We start from the raw sequence: 19736 nt of genomic DNA, 5'->3' as shown, positions 1-19736 counted from the left end.
CGTCAGTGCTCGTCCATAATTGTATACCTACCTACCTGTGGTGGGTTTTTTTTTTTATCTTCTTCATACTAGTAGTTTAGCAGCCTGCTGACAGTGTCCACCAGGTCCGTCATTATATTATATACCTACAGTAGTAATATATTTATTATATTATCTATACTAGCAGATGCAGTACGGTAGTCCACGGCTGTACCTACCTCTGTGTCGTCAGTGCTCGTCCATAATTGTATACCTACCTGTGGTGGGGTTTTTTTTTCTATCTTCTTCATACTAGTAGTTTAGGAGTCTGCTGACAGTGTCCACCAGGTCCGTCATTATATTATATACCTACAGTAGTAATATATTTAGTATATTATCTATACTAGCAGACGCAGTACGGTAGTCCACGGCTGTACCTACCTCTGTGTCGTCACTCGTCCATAATTGTATACCTAACTGTGGTGGTTTTTTTTTTCTATCTTCTTCATACTAGTAGTTTAGCAGTCTGCTGACAGTGTCCACCAGGACCGTCATTATATTATATATACCTACAGTAGTTATATATATTTTTTTTTATATCATTAATTATCATCTCTATACTAGCAGACGCAGTACGGTAGGCCACGGCTGTGGCTATCTCTGTGTCGTCAGTGCTCGTCCATAATTGTATACCTACCTACCTGTGGTGGAAGTTTTTTTCTATCTTCTTCATACTAGTAGTTTAGCAGTCTGCTGACAGTGTCCACCAGGTCCGTCATTATATTATATATACCTACAGTAGTTATATATATATTTTTTTTTATATCATTAATTATCATCTCTATACTAGCAGACGCAGTACGGTAGTCCACGGCTGTAGCTACCTCTGTGTCGTCAGTCACTCGTCATCCATAAGTATACTAGTATCCATCCATCTCCATTGTTTACCTGAGGTGCCTTTTAGTTGTGCCTATTAAAATATGGAGAACAAAAATGTTGAGGTTCCAAAAATAGGGAAAGATCAAGATCCACTTCCACCTCGTGCTGAAGCTGCTGCCACTAGTCATGGCCGAGACGATGAAATTCCATCAACGTCGTCTGCCAAGGCCGATGCCCAATGTCATAGTACAGAGCATGTAAAATCCAAAACACAAAAGATCAGTAAAAAAATGACTCAAAAATCTAAATAAAAATCGTCGGAGGAGAAGCGTAAACTTGCCAATATGCCATTTACCACACGGAGTGGCAAGGAACGGCTGAGGCCCTGGCCTATCTTCATGGCTAGTGGTTCAGCTTCACATGAGGATGGAAGCACTCAGCCTCTCGCTAGAAAAATGAAAAGACTTAAGCTGGCAAAAGCACAGCAAAGAACTGTGCGTTCTTCAAAATCACAAATCCACAAGGAGAGTCCAATTGTGTCGGTTGCGATGCCTGACCTTCCCAACACTGGACGTGAAGAGCATGCACCTTCCACCATTTGCACGCCCCCTGCAAGTGCTGGAAGGAGCACCCGCAGTCCAGTTCCTGATAGTCAGATTGAAGATGTCAGTGTTGAAGTACACCAGGATGAGGAGAATATGGGTGTTGCTGGCGCTGGGGAGGAAATTGACAAGGAGGATTCTGATGGTGAGGTGGTTTGTTTAAGTCAGGCACCCGGCGAGACACCTGTTGTCCGTGGGAGGAATATGGCCATTGACATGCCTGGTGAAAATACCAAAAAAATCAGCTCTTCGGTGTGGAAGTATTTCAACAGAAATGCGGACAACAGGTGTCAAGCCGTGTGTTGCCTTTGTCAAGCTGTAATAAGTAGGGGTAAGGACGTTAACCACCTCGGAACATCCTCCCTTATACGTCACCTGCAGCGCATTCATCATAAGTCAGTGACAAGTTCAAAAACTTTGGGCGACAGCGGAAGCAGTCCACTGACCAGTAAATCCCTTCCTCTTGTAACCAAGCTCACGCAAACCACCCCACCAACTCCCTCAGTGTCAATTTCCTCCTTCCCCAGGAATGCCAATAGTCCTGCAGGCCATGTCACTGGCAATTCTGACGAGTTCTCTCCTGCCTGGGATTCCTCCGATGCATCCTTGAGTGTAACGCCTACTGCTGCTGGCGCTGCTGTTGTTGCTGCTGGGAGTCGATGGTCATCCCAGAGGGGAAGTCGTAAGACCACTTTTACTACTTCCACCAAGCAATTGACTGTCCAACAGTCCTTTGCGAGGAAGATGAAATATCACAGCAGTCATCCTGCTGCAAAGCGGATAACTGAGGCCTTGGCATCCTGGGCAGTGAGAAACGTGGTTCCGGTATCCATCATTACTTCAGAGCCAACTATAGACTTGATTGAGGTACTGTGTCCCCGGTACCAAATACTATCTAGGTTCCATTTCTCTAGGCAGGCGATACCGAAAATGTACACAGACCTCAGAAAAAGACTCACCAGTGTCCTAAAAAATGCAGTTGTACCCAATGTCCACTTAACCACGGACATGTGGACAAGTGGAGCAGGGCAGACTCAGGACTATATGACTGTGACAGCCCACTGGGTAGATGTATTGACTCCCGCCGCAAGAACAGCAGCGGCGGCACCAGTAGCAGCATCTCGCAAACGCCAACTCTTTCCTAGGCAGGCTACGCTTTGTATCACCGCTTTCCAGAATACGCACACAGATGAAAACCTCTTACGGCAACTGAGGAAGATCATCACAGAATGGCTTACCCCAATTGGACTCTCCTGTGGATTTGTGGCATCGGACAACGCCAGCAATATTGTGCGTGCATTATATCTGGGCAAATTCCAGCACGTCCCATGTTTTGCACATACCTTGAATTTGGTGGTGCAGAATTATTTAAAAAACGACAGGGGCGTGCAAGAGATGCTGTCGGTGGCCACAAGAATTGCGGGACACTTTCGGCGTACAGGCACCACGTACAGAAGACTGGAGCAACACCAAAAACGCCTGAACCTGCCCTGCCATCATCTGAAGCAAGAAGTGGAAACGAGGTGGAATTCAACCCTCTATATGCTTCAGAGGATGGAGGAGCAGCAAAAGGCCATTCAAGCCTATACATCTGACCACGATATAGGAGGTGGAATGCACCTGTCTCAAGCGCAGTGGAGAATGATTTCAACGTTGTGCAAGGTTCTGCAACCTTTTGAACTTGCCACACGTGAAGTCAGTTCAGACACTGCCAGCCTGAGTCAGGTCATTCCCGTCATCAGGCTTTTGCAGAAGAAGCTGGAGACATTGAAGGAGGAGCTAAGACAGAGCGATTCCGCTAGGCATGTGGGACTTGTGGATGGAGCCCTTCATTCGCTTAACCAGGATTCACGGGTGGTCAATCTGTTGAAATCAGAGCACTACATTTTGGCCACCGTGCTCGATCCTAGATTTAAAACCTACGTTGTATCTCTCTTTCCGGCAGACACAAGTCTGCAGGGGTTCAAAGACCTGCTGGTGAGAAAATTATCAAGTCAAGCGGAACTTGATCGGTCAACAGCTCCTCCTTCACAGTCTCCCGCAATTGGGGGTGCGAGGAAAAGGCTCAGAATTCCGAGCCCACCCGCTGGCGGTGATGCAGGGCAGTCTGGAGCGACTGCTGATGCTGACATCTGGTCCGGACTGAAGGACCTGCCAACGATTACGGACATGTCGTCTACTGTCACTGCATATGATTCTCTCACCATTGAAAGAATGGTGGAGGATTATATGAGTGACCGCATCCAAGTAGGCACGTCAGACAGTCCGTACGTATACTGGCAGGAAAAAGAGGCAATTTGGAGGCCCTTGCACAAACTGGCTTTATTCTACCTAAGTTGCCCTCCCACAAGTGTGTACTCCGAAAGAGTGTTTAGTGCCGCCGCTCACCTTGTCAGCAATCGGCGTACGAGGTTACTTCCAGAAAATGTGGAGAAGATGATGTTCATTAAAATGAATTATAATCAATTGCTCCGTGGAGACATTGACCAGCAGCAATTGCCTCCACAAAGTATACAGGGAGCTGAGATGGTGGATTCCAGTGGGGACGAATTGATAATCTGTGAGGAGGGGGATGTACACGGTGATGAATCGGAGGATGATGATGAGGTGGACATCTTGCCTCTATAGAGCCAGTTTGTGCAAGGAGAGATTTATTGCTTCTTTTTTGGTGGGGGTCCAAACCAACCCGTCATTTCAGTCACAGTCGTGTGGCAGACCCTGTCACTGAAATGATGGGTTGGTTAAAGTGTGCATGTCCTGTTTATACAACATAAGGGTGGGTGGGAGGGCCCAAGGCAATTCCACCTTGCACCTCTTTTTTCCTTTATTTTTCTTTGCGTCATGTGCTGTTTGGGGAGTGTTTTTTGGAAGGGCCATCCTGCGTGACACTGCAGTGCCACTCCTAGATGGGCCAGGTGTTTGTGTCGGCCACTTGGGTCGCTGAGCTTAGTCACACAGCTACCTCATTGCGCCTCTTTTTTTCTTTGCGTCATGTGCTGTTTGGGGAGTGTTTTTTGGAAGGGCCATCCTGCGTGACACTGCAGTGACACTCCTAGATGGGCCAGGTGTTTGTGTCGTCCACTTGGGTCGCTGAGCTTAGTCACACAGCTACCTCATTGCGCCACTTTTTTTCTTTGCGTCATGTGCTGTTTGGGGAGTGTTTTTTGGAAGGGCCATCCTGCGTGACACTGGAGTGCCACTCCTAGATGGGCCAGGTGTTTGTGTCGGCCACTTGGGTCGCTGAGCTTAGTCACACAGCTACCTCATTGCGCCTCTTTTTTTCTTTGCGTCATGTGCTGTTTGGGGAGTGTTTCTGGAAGGGCCATCCTGCGTGACACTGCAGTGCCACTCCTAGATGGGCCAGGTGTTTGTGTCGGCCACTTGGGTCGCTGAGCTTAGTCACACAGCTACCTCATTGCGCCTCTTTTTTTCTTTGCGTCATGTGCTGTTTGGGGAGTGTTTTTTGGAAGGGCCATCCTGCGTGACACTGCAGTGCCACTCCTAGATGGGCCAGGTGTTTGTGTCGGCCACTTGGGTCGCTGAGCTTAGTCACACAGCTACCTCATTGCGCCTCTTTTTTTCTTTGCGTCATGTGCTGTTTGGGGAGTGTTTTTTGGAAGGGCCATCATGCGTGACACTGCAGTGCCACTCCTAGATGGGCCAGGTGTTTGTGTCGGCCACTTGGGTCACTGAGCTTAGTCATCCAGCGACCTCGGTGCAAATTTTAGGACTAAAAATAATATTGTGAGGTGTGAGGTGTTAAGAATAGACTGAAAATTAGTGGAAATTATGGTTATTGAGGTTAATAATACTTTGGGATCAAAATGACTCCCAAATTCTATGATTTAAGCTGTTTTTTAGGGTTTTTTGAAAAAAACACCCGAATCCAAAACACACCCGAATCCGACAAAAAAAATTCGGTGAGGTTTAGCCAAAACGCGTTCGAACCCAAAACACGGCCGCGGAACCGAACCCAAAACCAAAACACAAAACCCGAAAAATTTCCGGTGCACATCTCTAGTGGCCATGCCATGTCACTGTGCAGGAGCCAGCACCGCTCACACACTAGTCCCCGGTGCAGCCCCCAACCCCCGGGACACCCGGAGCAACAAAATGTAGATTCAGGCCACCAGGCCACGCCCCTACCTATGAAACCATGCCTCCTTTTTACCATTGCGCTGCTTATCTGCGCGCACTGCATTACAATCTCCCTCGCCACCTCTCTGGGTGTCACCAGTGATAGTGACACCTCTGCCATGCTTGTAGCAGCTGGTCCTAAGATCTACACCTCAAGCCCTGAGTGTTTGCCCTTGTGACTTGTTGATCATCATAGCAAAGCAGATGCTTACAGAAAACTGCAGGGGCTTAGATTGAAAATAAAAAAAATTGATGGGTATAAGGTAGAGAGGAGCGGGTTCGGTTCTCCGAGAACCGAATTCCCCACGAACCCCACGAACTCCTCCTCCGAGGCAGGCTCGGTTGTTCCCGCCTGACTCGGAAAACCTGAACAAGGGAAAATGTCATCATCCCGCTGTCGGATTCTCGCGAGATTCGGATTCCATATAAAGAGCTGCGCGTTGCCGCCATTTTTACTCGTGCATTGAAGAGAGAGCGGAGAGGACGTGGCTATGTTCTCTCAGTGGAAATCTCAATATCAGTGCTCAGTATCAGTGGATACTTATTGCTGCTCAGTAATACTAGTAGTGTGTCTCTCCTGCTCAGTGTCAGTTCTCAGTAGTATCCTCATCAGTGCTCAGTATCACTGCTCATTGTCTTGTGCTGCATTGTTGTGCTCAGCATACTACAGTACATTACTAATAGTCCAGTGCTGCATCTTGCTGCTCAGTGTCAGTTCTAGTATCCTCATCAGTGCTCACTATCACTGCTCATTGCATTGTGGTGTTCTGTATACTACAGTAACATAGTAATATAGTAACATATAGTAACATAGTTTTTGAGGTTGAATAGAGGCAAATTGCCCATCGTGTTCAACCTGTTTTAAGTTGTGATGATTCTACATACTTGCTGAATAATGTTTTATGACTAGTTAGCTACTACAACTCATGTTACCCCCGGATTAACCATGTTGATATTTTAAGTATTATAACCTTGGATAGCTTTTTCATTCAGAAATGTATCCATTCCTTTTTTAAATCCAATTACAGAGTCCGCCATTACCACCTTCCCTGGCAGGGAATTCCACATCCTGATTGCCCTAACAGTGAAGATCATAGTATCTCACCTGGCAGGTAAGTAGGAGTTGGGCCAGAGCTGTGGAGGATTGCTGCTCGGGCACCCCCTGTCAAATGAAGGAGATCCAACTGAGGCAGCACAAGGGAACTCTCGAAAGAAGAACAAGGCTAGAGGAAGATCTGAGACAAAGAAATCTGACTTTTACCAGAGCTGACCAGAGGAAAGCACAAACACAGTCCCCCACTACCACAAATAATGCAGTCGAGTTTCCCACATTTGGGGAAATCACAGGGGTCAGCATACCCAGAATGCAATGAATGAACCTCACCCTGGGAGAACAATCTTCATGACCATGGTATCGCCTATGCAAAATAAGTATGATTTGGGATAGGGCTGGGGAGGGCCGCTGCTCAGGCACATCTCTGTCAAGTAAAGGAGATTCAACTGAGGCAGCACAAGGGAACTCTCATCTGGGGACAACAACTGCAGGGAGAACACATATTTTCAGATGAACATGGGAGGGCAGAAGGCTGCCTAATACTGAAGCACCCCCAAACAACAAACCAAATGCAACAACTAGTACAAGCATTCCTGGGGGAAGTTCTGCAGAAGACGGATTTGCATACGGTGATGTCATCCAAGCAGTGGGCCAAAGTTGGCTGGATCCCTCATCTGCATATGAAAAGAGAAAAGGGGTATGCAGGGCATGGCGGCCTTTTGCGGCGCTTGGATGACCCTTAGTTCGCAGTAAACACCCCCACCCTCCTTCGGTGTGGGGCTCATGTTGACAATGCCCCAGCCCCTGAAGCATTCAAGCTGATTTCTTACAGCAGCTTGGCACTGTAACAGCTCCAGAGCTGCTCTGTAAGGCAAGTAAAAGGGTGTGTAGTTTGCATTGTGCATTGGAAGGCACAAAGTAAGCAGACAGGAGGAGAAGTCAGGATAGTGCACAAGGGTATAAAAGGGAGGGGCTCAAGAAAAAAGAAGTGGAAACAGACAGCAAACTAGGCTGGAGAGAGACCTGAGACAAAGAGATCTGAATTATACGAGAGCCGACCAGGGGAAACACAAATTATGCAGTCAAGTTTCCCACATTTGGGGAAATCGCAGGGGCAGCACACCCAGAGTGCAATGGGTGAGCCTTGCCCTGGAAGAAGCACCTTCATGATCATAGTATCTCACCTGGCAGGTAAGTAGGAGTTGGGCTTGAGCTGGGGAGGGTCGCTGCTCGGGCACCCCCCTGTCAAGTGAAGGAGATCCAACTGAGGCAGCACAAGGGAACTCTCGAAAGAAGAACAAGGCTAGAGGAAGATCTGAAACAAAGAAATCTGACTTTTACCAGAGCTGACCAGAGGAAAACACAAACACAGTCCCCCACTACCACAAATAATGCAGTCGAGTTACCCACATTTGGGGAAATCACAGGGGTCAGCATACCCAGAATGCAATGAATGAACCTCACCCTGGGAGAATAATCTTCATGACCATGGTATCTCATATGCAAAATAAGTATGATTTGGGATAGGGCTGGGGAGGGCCGCTGCTCAGGCACATCTCTGTCAAGTAAAGGAGATTCAACTGAGGCAGCACAAGGGAACTCTCATCTGGGGACAACAACTGCAGGGAGAACACATATTTTCAGATGAACATGGGAGGGCAGAAGGCTGCCTAATACTGAAGCACCCCCAAACAACAAACCAAATGCAACAACTAGTGCAAGCATTCCTGTTTGTTTCTGAAGCCAACTTTGACCCACTGCTTGGATGACATCACCATATGCAAATCCATCTGCTGCAGGCCTTCCCCCAGGAATGCTTGCACTCTTTATATGAAATCCGAATCTCGCGAGAATCCGACAGCGGGATGATGACATTTTCCCTTGTTCAGGTTTTCCGAGTCAGGCGGGAACAACCGAGCCTGCCTCGGAGGAGGAGTTCGTGGGGTTCGTGGGGAATTCGGTTCTCGGAGAACCGAACCCGCTCCTCTCTACCTTATACCCATCAATTTTTTTTATTTTCAATCTAAGCCCCTGCAGTTTTCTGTAAGCATCTGCTTTGCTATGATGATCAACAAGTCACAAGGGCAAACACTCAGGGCTTGAGGTGTAGATCTTAGGACCAGCTGCTACAAGCATGGCAGAGGTGTCACTATCACTGGTGACACCCAGAGAGGTGGCGAGGGAGATTGTAATGCAGTGCGCGCAGATAAGCAGCGCAATGGTAAAAAGGAGGCATGGTTTCATAGGTAGGGGCGTGGCCTGGTGGCCTGAATCTACATTTTGTTGCTCCGGGTGTCCCGGGGGTTGGGGGCTGCACCGGGGACTAGTGTGTGAGCGGTGCTGGCTCCTGCACAGTGACATGGCATGGCCACTAGAGATGTGCACCGGAAATTTTTCGGGTTTTGTGTTTTGGTTTTGGGTTCGGTTCCGCGGCCGTGTTTTGGGTTCGAACGCGTTTTGGCTAAACCTCACCGAATTTTTTTTGTCGTATTCGGGTGTGTTTTGGATTCGGGTGTTTTTTTCAAAAAACCCTAAAAAACAGCTTAAATCATAGAATTTGGGAGTCATTTTGATCCCAAAGTATTATTAACCTCAATAACCATAATTTCCACTAATTTTCAGTCTATTCTTAACACCTCACACCTCACAATATTATTTTTAGTCCTAAAATTTGCACCGAGGTCGCTGGATGACTAAGCTCAGTGACCCAAGTGGCCGACACAAACACCTGGCCCATCTAGGAGTGGCACTGCAGTGTCACGCATGATGGCCCTTCCAAAAAACACTCCCCAAACAGCACATGACGCAAAGAAAAAAAGAGGCGCAATGAGGTAGCTGTGTGACTAAGCTCAGCGACCCAAGTGGCCGACACAAACACCTGGCCCATCTAGGAGTGGCACTGCAGTGTCACGCAGGATGGCCCTTCCAAAAAACACTCCCCAAACAGCACATGACGCAAAGAAAAAAAGAGGCGCAATGAGGTAGCTGTGTGACTAAGCTCAGCGACCCAAGTGGCCGACACAAACACCTGGCCCATCTAGGAGTGGCACTGCAGTGTCACGCAGGATGGCCCTTCCAAAAACACTCCCCAAACAGCACATGACGCAAAGAAAAAAAGAGGCGCAATGAGGTAGCTGTGTGACTAAGCTCAGCGACCCAAGTGGCCGACACAAACACCTGGCCCATCTAGGAGTGGCACTGCAGTGTCACGCAGGATGGCCCTTCCAAAAAACACTCCCCAAACAGCACATGACGCAAAGAAAAAAAGTGGCGCAATGAGGTAGCTGTGTGACTAAGCTCAGCGACCCAAGTGGACGACACAAACACCTGGCCCATCTAGGAGTGTCACTGCAGTGTCACGCAGGATGGCCCTTCCAAAAAACACTCCCCAAACAGCACATGACGCAAAGAAAAAAAGAGGCGCAATGAGGTAGCTGTGTGACTAAGCTCAGCGACCCAAGTGGCCGACACAAACACCTGGCCCATCTAGGAGTGGCACTGCAGTGTCACGCAGGATGGCCCTTCCAAAAAACACTCCCCAAACAGCACATGACGCAAAGAAAAATAAAAGAAAAAAGAGGTGCAAGGTGGAATTGCCTTGGGCCCTCCCACCCACCCTTATGTTGTATAAACAGGACATGCACACTTTAACCAACCCATCATTTCAGTGACAGGGTCTGCCACACGACTGTGACTGAAATGACGGGTTGGTTTGGACCCCCACCAAAAAAGAAGCAATTAATCTCTCCTTGCACAAACTGGCTCTATAGAGGCAAGATGTCCACCTCATCATCATCCTCCGATTCATCACCGTGTACATCCCCCTCCTCACAGATTATCAATTCGTCCCCACTGGAATCCACCATCTCAGCTCCCTGTATACTTTGTGGAGGCAATTGCTGCTGGTCAATGTCTCCACGGAGCAATTGATTATAATTCATTTTAATGAACATCATCTTCTCCACATTTTCTGGAAGTAACCTCGTACGCCGATTGCTGACAAGGTGAGCGGCGGCACTAAACACTCTTTCGGAGTACACACTTGTGGGAGGGCAACTTAGGTAGAATAAAGCCAGTTTGTGCAAGGGCCTCCAAATTGCCTCTTTTTCCTGCCAGTATACGTACGGACTGTCTGACGTGCCTACTTGGATGCGGTCACTCATATAATCCTCCACCATTCTTTCAATGGTGAGAGAATCATATGCAGTGACAGTAGACGACATGTCCGTAATCGTTGGCAGGTCCTTCAGTCCGGACCAGATGTCAGCATCAGCAGTCGCTCCAGACTGCCCTGCATCACCGCCAGCGGGTGGGCTCGGAATTCTGAGCCTTTTCCTCGCACCCCCAATTGCGGGAGACTGTGAAGGAGGAGCTGTTGACCGATCAAGTTCCGCTTGACTTGATAATTTTCTCACCAGCAGGTCTTTGAACCCCTGCAGACTTGTGTCTGCCGGAAAGAGAGATACAACGTAGGTTTTAAATCTAGGATCGAGCACGGTGGCCAAAATGTAGTGCTCTGATTTCAACAGATTGACCACCCGTGAATCCTGGTTAAGCGAATGAAGGGCTCCATCCACAAGTCCCACATGCCTAGCGGAATCGCTCTGTCTTAGCTCCTCCTTCAATGTCTCCAGCTTCTTCTGCAAAAGCCTGATGACGGGAATGACCTGACTCAGGCTGGCAGTGTCTGAACTGACTTCACGTGTGGCAAGTTCAAAAGGTTGCAGAACCTTGCACAACGTTGAAATCATTCTCCACTGCGCTTGAGACAGGTGCATTCCACCTCCTATATCGTGGTCAGATGTATAGGCTTGAATGGCCTTTTGCTGCTCCTCCATCCTCTGAAGCATATAGAGGGTTGAATTCCACCTCGTTTCCACTTCTTGCTTCAGATGATGGCAGGGCAGGTTCAGGCGTTTTTGGTGTTGCTCCAGTCTTCTGTACGTGGTGCCTGTACGCCGAAAGTGTCCCGCAATTCTTGTGGCCACCGACAGCATCTCTTGCACGCCCCTGTCGTTTTTTAAATAATTCTGCACCACCAAATTCAAGGTATGTGCAAAACATGGGACGTGCTGGAATTTGCCCAGATATAATGCACGCACAATATTGCTGGCGTTGTCCGATGCCACAAATCCACAGGAGAGTCCAATTGGGGTAAGCCATTCTGTGATGATCTTCCTCAGTTGCCGTAAGAGGTTTTCATCTGTGTGCGTATTCTGGAAAGCGGTGATACAAAGCGTAGCCTGCCTAGGAAAGAGTTGGCGTTTGCGAGATGCTGCTACTGGTGCCGCCGCTGCTGTTCTTGCGGCGGGAGTCAATACATCTACCCAGTGGGCTGTCACAGTCATATAGTCCTGAGTCTGCCCTGCTCCACTTGTCCACATGTCCGTGGTTAAGTGGACATTGGGTACAACTGCATTTTTTAGGACACTGGTGAGTCTTTTTCTGAGGTCTGTGTACATTTTCGGTATCGCCTGCCTAGAGAAATGGAACCTAGATAGTATTTGGTACCGGGGACACAGTACCTCAATCAAGTCTATAGTTGGCTCTGAAGTAATGATGGATACCGGAACCACGTTTCTCACTGCCCAGGATGCCAAGGCCTCAGTTATCCGCTTTGCAGCAGGATGACTGCTGTGATATTTCATCTTCCTCGCAAAGGACTGTTGGACAGTCAATTGCTTGGTGGAAGTAGTAAAAGTGGTCTTACGACTTCCCCTCTGGGATGACCATCGACTCCCAGCAGCAACAACAGCAGCGCCAGCAGCAGTAGGCGTTACACTCAAGGATGCATCGGAGGAATCCCAGGCAGGAGAGAACTCGTCAGAATTGCCAGTGACATGGCCTGCAGGACTATTGGCATTCCTGGGGAAGGAGGAAATTGACACTGAGGGAGTTGGTGGGGTGGTTTGCGTGAGCTTGGTTACAAGAGGAAGGGATTTACTGGTCAGTGGACTGCTTCCGCTGTCGCCCAAAGTTTTTGAACTTGTCACTGACTTATGATGAATGCGCTGCAGGTGACGTATAAGGGAGGATGTTCCGAGGTGGTTAACGTCCTTACCCCTACTTATTACAGCTTGACAAAGGCAACACACGGCTTGACACCTGTTGTCCGCATTTCTGTTGAAATACTTCCACACCGAAGAGCTGATTTTTTTGGTATTTTCACCAGGCATGTCAATGGCCATATTCCTCCCACGGACAACAGGTGTCTCGCCGGGTGCCTGACTTAAACAAACCACCTCACCATCAGAATCCTCCTTGTCAATTTCCTCCCCAGCGCCAGCAACACCCATATTCTCCTCATCCTGGTGTACTTCAACACTGACATCTTCAATCTGACTATCAGGAACTGGACTGCGGGTGCTCCTTCCAGCACTTGCAGGGGGCGTGCAAATGGTGGAAGGTGCATGCTCTTCACGTCCAGTGTTGGGAAGGTCAGGCATCGCAACCGACACAATTGGACTCTCCTTGTGGATTTGTGATTTTGAAGAACGCACAGTTCTTTGCTGTGCTTTTGCCAGCTTAAGTCTTTTCATTTTTCTAGCGAGAGGCTGAGTGCTTCCATCCTCATGTGAAGCTGAACCACTAGCCATGAAGATAGGCCAGGGCCTCAGCCGTTCCTTGCCACTCCGTGTGGTAAATGGCATATTGGCAAGTTTACGCTTCTCCTCCGACGATTTTTATTTAGATTTTTGAGTCATTTTTTTACTGATCTTTTGTGTTTTGGATTTTACATGCTCTGTACTATGACATTGGGCATCGGCCTTGGCAGACGACGTTGATGGAATTTCATCGTCTCGGCCATGACTAGTGGCAGCAGCTTCAGCACGAGGTGGAAGTGGATCTTGATCTTTCCCTATTTTTGGAACCTCAACATTTTTGTTCTCCATATTTTAATAGGCACAACTAAAAGGCACCTCAGGTAAACAATGGAGATGGATGGATACTAGTATACTTATGGATGACGAGTGACTGACGACACAGAGGTAGCTACAGCCGTGGACTACCGTACTGCGTCTGCTAGTATAGAGATGATAATTAATGATATAAAAAAAAAAAATATATATAACTACTGTAGGTATATATAATATAATGACGGACCTGGTGGACACTGTCAGCAGACTGCTAAACTACTAGTATGAAGAAGATAGAAAAAAACTTCCACCACAGGTAGGTAGGTATACAATTATGGACGAGCACTGACGACACAGAGATAGCCACAGCCGTGGCCTACCGTACTGCGTCTGCTAGTATAGAGATGATAATTAATGATATAAAAAAAAATATATATAACTACTGTAGGTATATATAATATAATGACGGACCTGGTGGACACTGTCAGCAGACTGCTAAACTACTAGTATGAAGAAGATAGAAAAAAAAAACCACCACAGTTAGGTATACAATTATGGACGAGTGACGACACAGAGGTAGGTACAGCCGTGGACTACCGTACTGCGTCTGCTAGTATAGATAATATACTAAATATATTACTACTGTAGGTATATAATATAATGACGGACCTGGTGGACACTGTCAGCAGACTCCTAAACTACTAGTATGAAGAAGATAGAAAAAAAAACCCCACCACAGGTAGGTATACAATTATGGACGAGCACTGACGACACAGAGGTAGGTACAGCCGTGGACTACCGTACTGCATCTGCTAGTATAGATAATATAATAAATATATTACTACTGTAGGTATATAATATAATGACGGACCTGGTGGACACTGTCAGCAGACTGCTAAACTACTAGTATGAAGAAGATAAAAAAAAAACCCCACCACAGGTAGGTAGGTATACAATTATGGACGAGCACTGACGACACAGAGATAGCCACAGCCGTGGACTACCGTACTGCGTCTGCTAGTATAGATAATATAATAAATATATTACTACTGTAGGTATATAATATAATGATGGACCTGGTGGACACTGTCAGTAGACTCCTAAACTACTAGTATGAAGAAGATAGAAAAAAAAAAACCACCACAGGTAGGTAGGTATACAATTATGGACGAGCACTGACGACACAGAGATAGCCACAGCCGTGGACTACCGTACTGCGTCTGCTAATATAGAGATGATAAAGATGAAAAAAAAAATATAACACTACTGCAGGTAAATATTTATATAATATATGTATGACGGACCTGCTGGACACTGTCAGCAGAATGCATTTATAGAATAAAAAAAAAACACCACAGGAGTGTTTAACTTTTTCAGGCAGACAATATACTGGTGGTCACACTGGCAGCAAAAGTGTGCACTGTACTCCTGCTATAACTGCTCCCCAGTCTCCCCCACAATTAAGCTGTGTGAGCAGTGAGCACTCAGCACAGTCAGATATACATAGATGATATATCATGCAGCACACTGAGGCTGAGCACAGATATGGTATGTGTATCGTTTTTTTTCAGGCAGAGAACGGATTATAAATAATAAAACTGGTGGTCACTATCAGCAAAACTCTGCACTACTGAGTACTCCTGACAAGTTCAACTGCTCCCCAAATTAGTAGTAAATCAAATGTCACTCGTCTCTATCTTCTAATCTAAACGGAGAGGACGCCAGCCACGTCCTCTCCCTATCAATCTCAATGCACGTGTGAAAATGGCGGCGACGCGCGGCTCCTTATATAGAATCCAAGTCTCGTGAGAATCCGACAGCGGGATGATGACGTTCGGGCGCGCTCGGGTTAACCGAGCAAGGCGAGAGGATCCGAGTCTGCTCGGACCCGAGCAAAAAAGGGTGAAGTTCGGGCGGGTTCGGATTCCGAGGAACCGAACCCGCTCATCTCTTATGGCCACCCAGCATGACGCCTCCCTTCTTGACCATGCTGTAATTGCAGTCGCACTGCAGTTCAGCGTGATCATAAAAAATGGTGTAGCCTCCTGCTGGTGCAGACTGTATGTGCGCGCAGGAAGCCGCCACCATTTTTGTGATCACAGCGGCTGAATGTGATGTCATACAGCTGCTGTGACCACGCCCCCTGTGTCTCCTCCATTGCAGACCCCATTTTGAAGCCTTGCCCCCGCACCGCTCCATCCCTGACTTGGAAATGGAGTGTTGCTGACCCCCCTCTCCCCCCCTGCCCCGATTGACAGGCAGAGGCGATCGCATTCTCTGCGGGGTGCCGCAGAAAATGCAGGCACATGCGTATGCTCTTAGCAATTTTTGCAGTTGGATCACTTATTGTGATTGCAATCCAACCTGAATCAGGCCCTATTACCTATCACAATGCGCTGCGGGCAGTACAAAATTGGTTTAATATAGGAGAAAAACCCCCAGACCTGTGCTCCTTAACTGTACCTGGTGGCTAGTGGAGCGGCTGCCCAGTAATCAGTGTCCACGCCAGTGCGCACACGGTCCACCCCCTACGGCCACGCTCCCCTTCATCAGCGGCCTCGTGATCCGGAAGGGCGGTGTGTGTGTGACTGACCTTAGGAAGAAACCGGAGCCTCCGCTGCAGTGACCCAGCAACCAGGGCACGGGAGTATACAGCGCCGCTGGGAGTGATGAAGCTGCAGTAAAGATGTCTATTAGACCTAGCCTGCTGCAGCCCTTGTAGATTCTCATAAAACAAGTTCTTCTTTTCTTGTCAAAATGAATAGCTAAGAATTGGCTTCCTGAGGCAGGCCCCTGTTAAGTGGCCTGCTACTGAAGGCACCAACTACAAACTGAGCTCCCTGTTCATGGAAGCGGGGTTATAGAGGAGGATGCGCTGAGCATCTTGGGAACAGTCAAAAGCTTTGAGTCGGTTGGTGCCTCAGATCAAGATCCTACTCTACACCCCAATGTGAATCCTTGTGGAGTCCTGTGTACCCCACAGAAGAAATTAATGTGTCACACCCATTGGCAGCAACCTTAGAATAGCTGCTGATGGGCACAATTGAGAAAGGAAGGGGGGGGGGACATTTGAATCCAGCACATAGATGCAATTCAAATATGTAATTTGTACCTTCCTATTTTAAAATATAATGGATGAACTTCACCCTGTGAGAACAATCTTCATGATCAAGAGATCTCATATGCAAAATAAGTATGAGTTGGGATAGGGCTGGGGAGGGTGGCTGCTCGGGCAGCCCCTCCCCCATCAAGTTAAGGAGATTCAACTGAGGAAGCACAAGGGAACTCTCGTCTGGGGACAACAACTGCAGGGAGACCACATCTTTTCAGATGAACATGGGAGGGCGGAAGGCTGCCTAATACTGAAGCACCATCAAATATCAAACCATATGCAACAACTAGTACAAGCATTCCTGGGGGAAGGTCTGCAGCAGACGGATTTGCATACGGTGATGTCATCCAAGCAGTGGGCCAAAGTTGGCTGGAACCCTCATCTGCATATGAAAAGAGAAAAGGGGCATGCAGGGCATGGCGGCCTTTTGCGGTGCTTGGATGACCCCTAGTTCGCATTAAACACCCCCACCCTCCTTTGGTGTGGGGCTCATGTTGGCTATGCCCCAGCCCCTGAAGCATTCCAAGCTGATTTCTTGCAGCAGCTGGGCACTGTAACAGCTCCAGAGCTGCTCTGTAAGGCAACTAAAAGGGTGTGGGCCCTGCAGCACTACCTGTAGTTCGCATTGTGCGTTGGAAGGCACAAAGTAAGCAGACGGGAGAAGTCAGGATAGTGCGCAAGGGCATAGAAGGGAGTGGCTCCAGAAAAGAGAAGTGGAAACAGACAGCAAACTAGGCTGGAGAGAGACCTGAGACAAAGAGATCTGAATTATACGAGAGCCGACCAGGGGAAACACAAATTATGCAATCAAGTTTCCCACATTTGGGGAAATCACAGGAGCAGCACACCCAGAGTGCAATGGGTGAGCCTTGCCCTGGGAGAAGCACCTTCATGATCATAGTATCTCACCTGGCAGGTAAGTAGGAGTTGGGCTAGAGCTGGGGAGGGTCACTGCTCGGGCACCCCCCTGTCAAGTGAAGGAGATCCAACTGAGGCAGCACAAGGGAACTCTCGAAAGAAGAACAAGGCTAGAGGAATATATGAGACAAAGAAATCTGACTTTTACCAGAGCTGACCAGAGGAAAACACAAACACAGTCCCCCACTACCACAAAAAATGCAGGCGAGTTTCCCACATTTGGGGAAATCACAGGGGTCAGCATACCCAGAATGCAATGAATGAACCTCACCCTGGGTGAACAATCTTCATGACCATGGTGTCTCCTATGCAAAATAAGTATGATTTGGGATAGGGCTGGGAGGGCCGCTGCTCAGGCACATCTCTGTCAAGTAAAGGAGATTCAACTGAGGCAGCACAAGGGAACTCTCATCTGGGGACAACAACTGCAGGGAGAACACATATTTTCAGATGAACATGGGAGGGCAGAAGGCTGCCTAATACTGAAGCACCCCCAAACAACAAACCAAATGCAACAACTAGTGCAAGCATTCCTGGGGCAAGGCCTGCAGCAGATGGATTTGCATATGGTGATGTCATCCAAGCAGTGGGTCAAAGTTGGCTTCAACCCTCATCTGCATATGAAAAGAGAAAAGGGGCGTGCAGGGCATGGCGGCCTTTTGCGGTGCTTGGATTACCCCTAGTTCGCATTAAACACCCCCACCCACCTTTGGTGTGGGGCTCATGTTGGCCATGCCCCATCCCCTGAAGCATTCAAGCTGATTTCTTGCAGCAGCTGGGCACTGTAACAGCTCCAGAGCTGCTCTTTAAGGCAAGTAAAAGATTGTGTGGGCCCTGCAGCACTACCTGTAGTTTGCATTGTGCATTGGAAGGCACAAAGTAAGCAGACGGGAGGAGAAGTCAGGATAGTGCACAAGGGTATAGAAGGGAGGGGCTCAAGATAAAAGAAGTGGAAACAGACAGCAAACTAGGCTGGAGAAAGACCTGAGACAAAGAGATCTGAATTATACGAGAGCCGACCAGAGGAAACACAAATTATGCAGTCAAGTGTCCCACATTTGGGGAAATCGTAGGAGCAGCACACCCAGAGTGCAATGGGTGAGCCTTGCCCTGGGAGAAGCACCTTCCTGATCATAGTATCTCACCTGGCAGGTAAGTAGGAGTTGGGCTAGAGCTGGGGAGGGTCGCTGCTCGGGCACCCCCCTGTCAAGTGAAGGAGATCCACCTGAGGCAGCACAAGGGAACTCTCGAAAGAAGAACAAGGCTAGAGGAAAATCTGAGACAAAGAAATCTGAGTTTTAACAGAGCTGACCAGAGGAAAGCACAAACACAGTCCCCCACTACCACAAATAATGCAGTCGAGTTTCCCACATTTGGGTAAATCACAGGGGTCAGCATACCCAAAATGCAATGAATGAACCTCACCCTGGGAGAACAATCTTCATGACCATGGTATCTCCTATGCAAAATAAGTATGATTTGGGATAGGGCTGGGGAGGGCCGCTGCTCATGCACATCTCTGTCAAGTAAAGGAGATTCAACTGAGGCAGCACAAGGGAATTCTCATCTGGGGACAACAACTGCAGGGAGAACACATATTTTCAGATGAACATGGGAGGGCAGAAGGCTGCCTAATACTGAAGCACCCCCAAACAACAAACCAAATGCAACAACTAGTGCAAGCATTCCTGGGGGAAGTTCTGCAGAAGACGGATTTGCATACGGTGATGTCATCCAAGCAGTGGGCCAAAGTTGGCTGGAACCCTCATCTGCATATGAAAAGAGAAAAGGGGTATGCAGGGCATGGCGGCCTTTTGCGGCGCTTGGATGACCCTTAGTTCGCATTAAACACCCCCACCCTCCTTCGGTGTGGGGCTCATGTTGGCCATGCCCCATCCCCTGAAGCATTCAAGCTGATTTCTTGCAGCAGCTTGGCACTGTATCAGCTCCAGAGCTGCTCGGTAAGGCAAGTAAAAGGGTGTGGGCCCTGCAGCACTACCTGTAGTTTGCATTGTGCATTGGAAGGCACAAAGTAAGCAGACAGGAGGAGAAGTCAGGATAGTGCACAAGGGTATAAAAGCGAGTTTCCCACATTTGGGAAAATCACAGGGGTCAGCATACCCAGAATGCAATGAATGAACCTCACCCTGGGAGAACAATCTTCATGACCATGGTATCTCCTATGCAAAATAAGTATGATTTGGGATAGGGCTGGGGAG

The 19736-nt window shown here is 48.1% G+C and overlaps 7 non-coding genes and 1 pseudogene across 7 annotated transcripts; all 8 read right to left on the bottom strand.

Annotated features, from left to right (window-relative positions):
- Window positions 1–6847: 6847 nt before the first annotated feature.
- Window positions 6848–7011, bottom strand: LOC135044914 (U1 spliceosomal RNA). Its single transcript, XR_010237450.1, has one exon. It is a non-coding gene; the product is annotated as a U1 spliceosomal RNA (small nuclear RNA).
- Window positions 7012–7666: 655 nt separating this feature from the next.
- LOC135044363 (U1 spliceosomal RNA) lies at window positions 7667–7829 on the bottom strand. Its single transcript, XR_010236968.1, has one exon. It is a non-coding gene; the product is annotated as a U1 spliceosomal RNA (small nuclear RNA).
- A 152-nt stretch (window positions 7830–7981) lies between these two features.
- LOC135045102 (U1 spliceosomal RNA) lies at window positions 7982–8145 on the bottom strand. Its single transcript, XR_010237635.1, has one exon. It is a non-coding gene; the product is annotated as a U1 spliceosomal RNA (small nuclear RNA).
- A 9215-nt stretch (window positions 8146–17360) lies between these two features.
- Window positions 17361–17523, bottom strand: LOC135044468 (U1 spliceosomal RNA). Its single transcript, XR_010237059.1, has one exon. It is a non-coding gene; the product is annotated as a U1 spliceosomal RNA (small nuclear RNA).
- Window positions 17524–17675: 152 nt separating this feature from the next.
- On the bottom strand, window positions 17676–17839 carry LOC135045074 (U1 spliceosomal RNA). The gene has a single exon (XR_010237608.1). It is a non-coding gene; the product is annotated as a U1 spliceosomal RNA (small nuclear RNA).
- A 675-nt stretch (window positions 17840–18514) lies between these two features.
- LOC135045240 (U1 spliceosomal RNA) lies at window positions 18515–18677 on the bottom strand. The gene has a single exon (XR_010237767.1). It is a non-coding gene; the product is annotated as a U1 spliceosomal RNA (small nuclear RNA).
- Window positions 18678–18829: 152 nt separating this feature from the next.
- LOC135044953 (U1 spliceosomal RNA) lies at window positions 18830–18993 on the bottom strand. The gene has a single exon (XR_010237489.1). It is a non-coding gene; the product is annotated as a U1 spliceosomal RNA (small nuclear RNA).
- A 593-nt stretch (window positions 18994–19586) lies between these two features.
- LOC135044593 (U1 spliceosomal RNA) lies at window positions 19587–19714 on the bottom strand (annotated as a pseudogene).
- Between the last annotated feature and the right edge of the window lie 22 nt (window positions 19715–19736).

The sequence above is a fragment of the Pseudophryne corroboree genome, unplaced genomic scaffold, assembly GCF_028390025.1.
Source record: "Pseudophryne corroboree isolate aPseCor3 unplaced genomic scaffold, aPseCor3.hap2 scaffold_90, whole genome shotgun sequence".
NCBI classification, from domain to species: domain Eukaryota; kingdom Metazoa; phylum Chordata; class Amphibia; order Anura; family Myobatrachidae; genus Pseudophryne; species Pseudophryne corroboree.
This window is presented reverse-complemented; position numbering and strand designations above follow the sequence as displayed.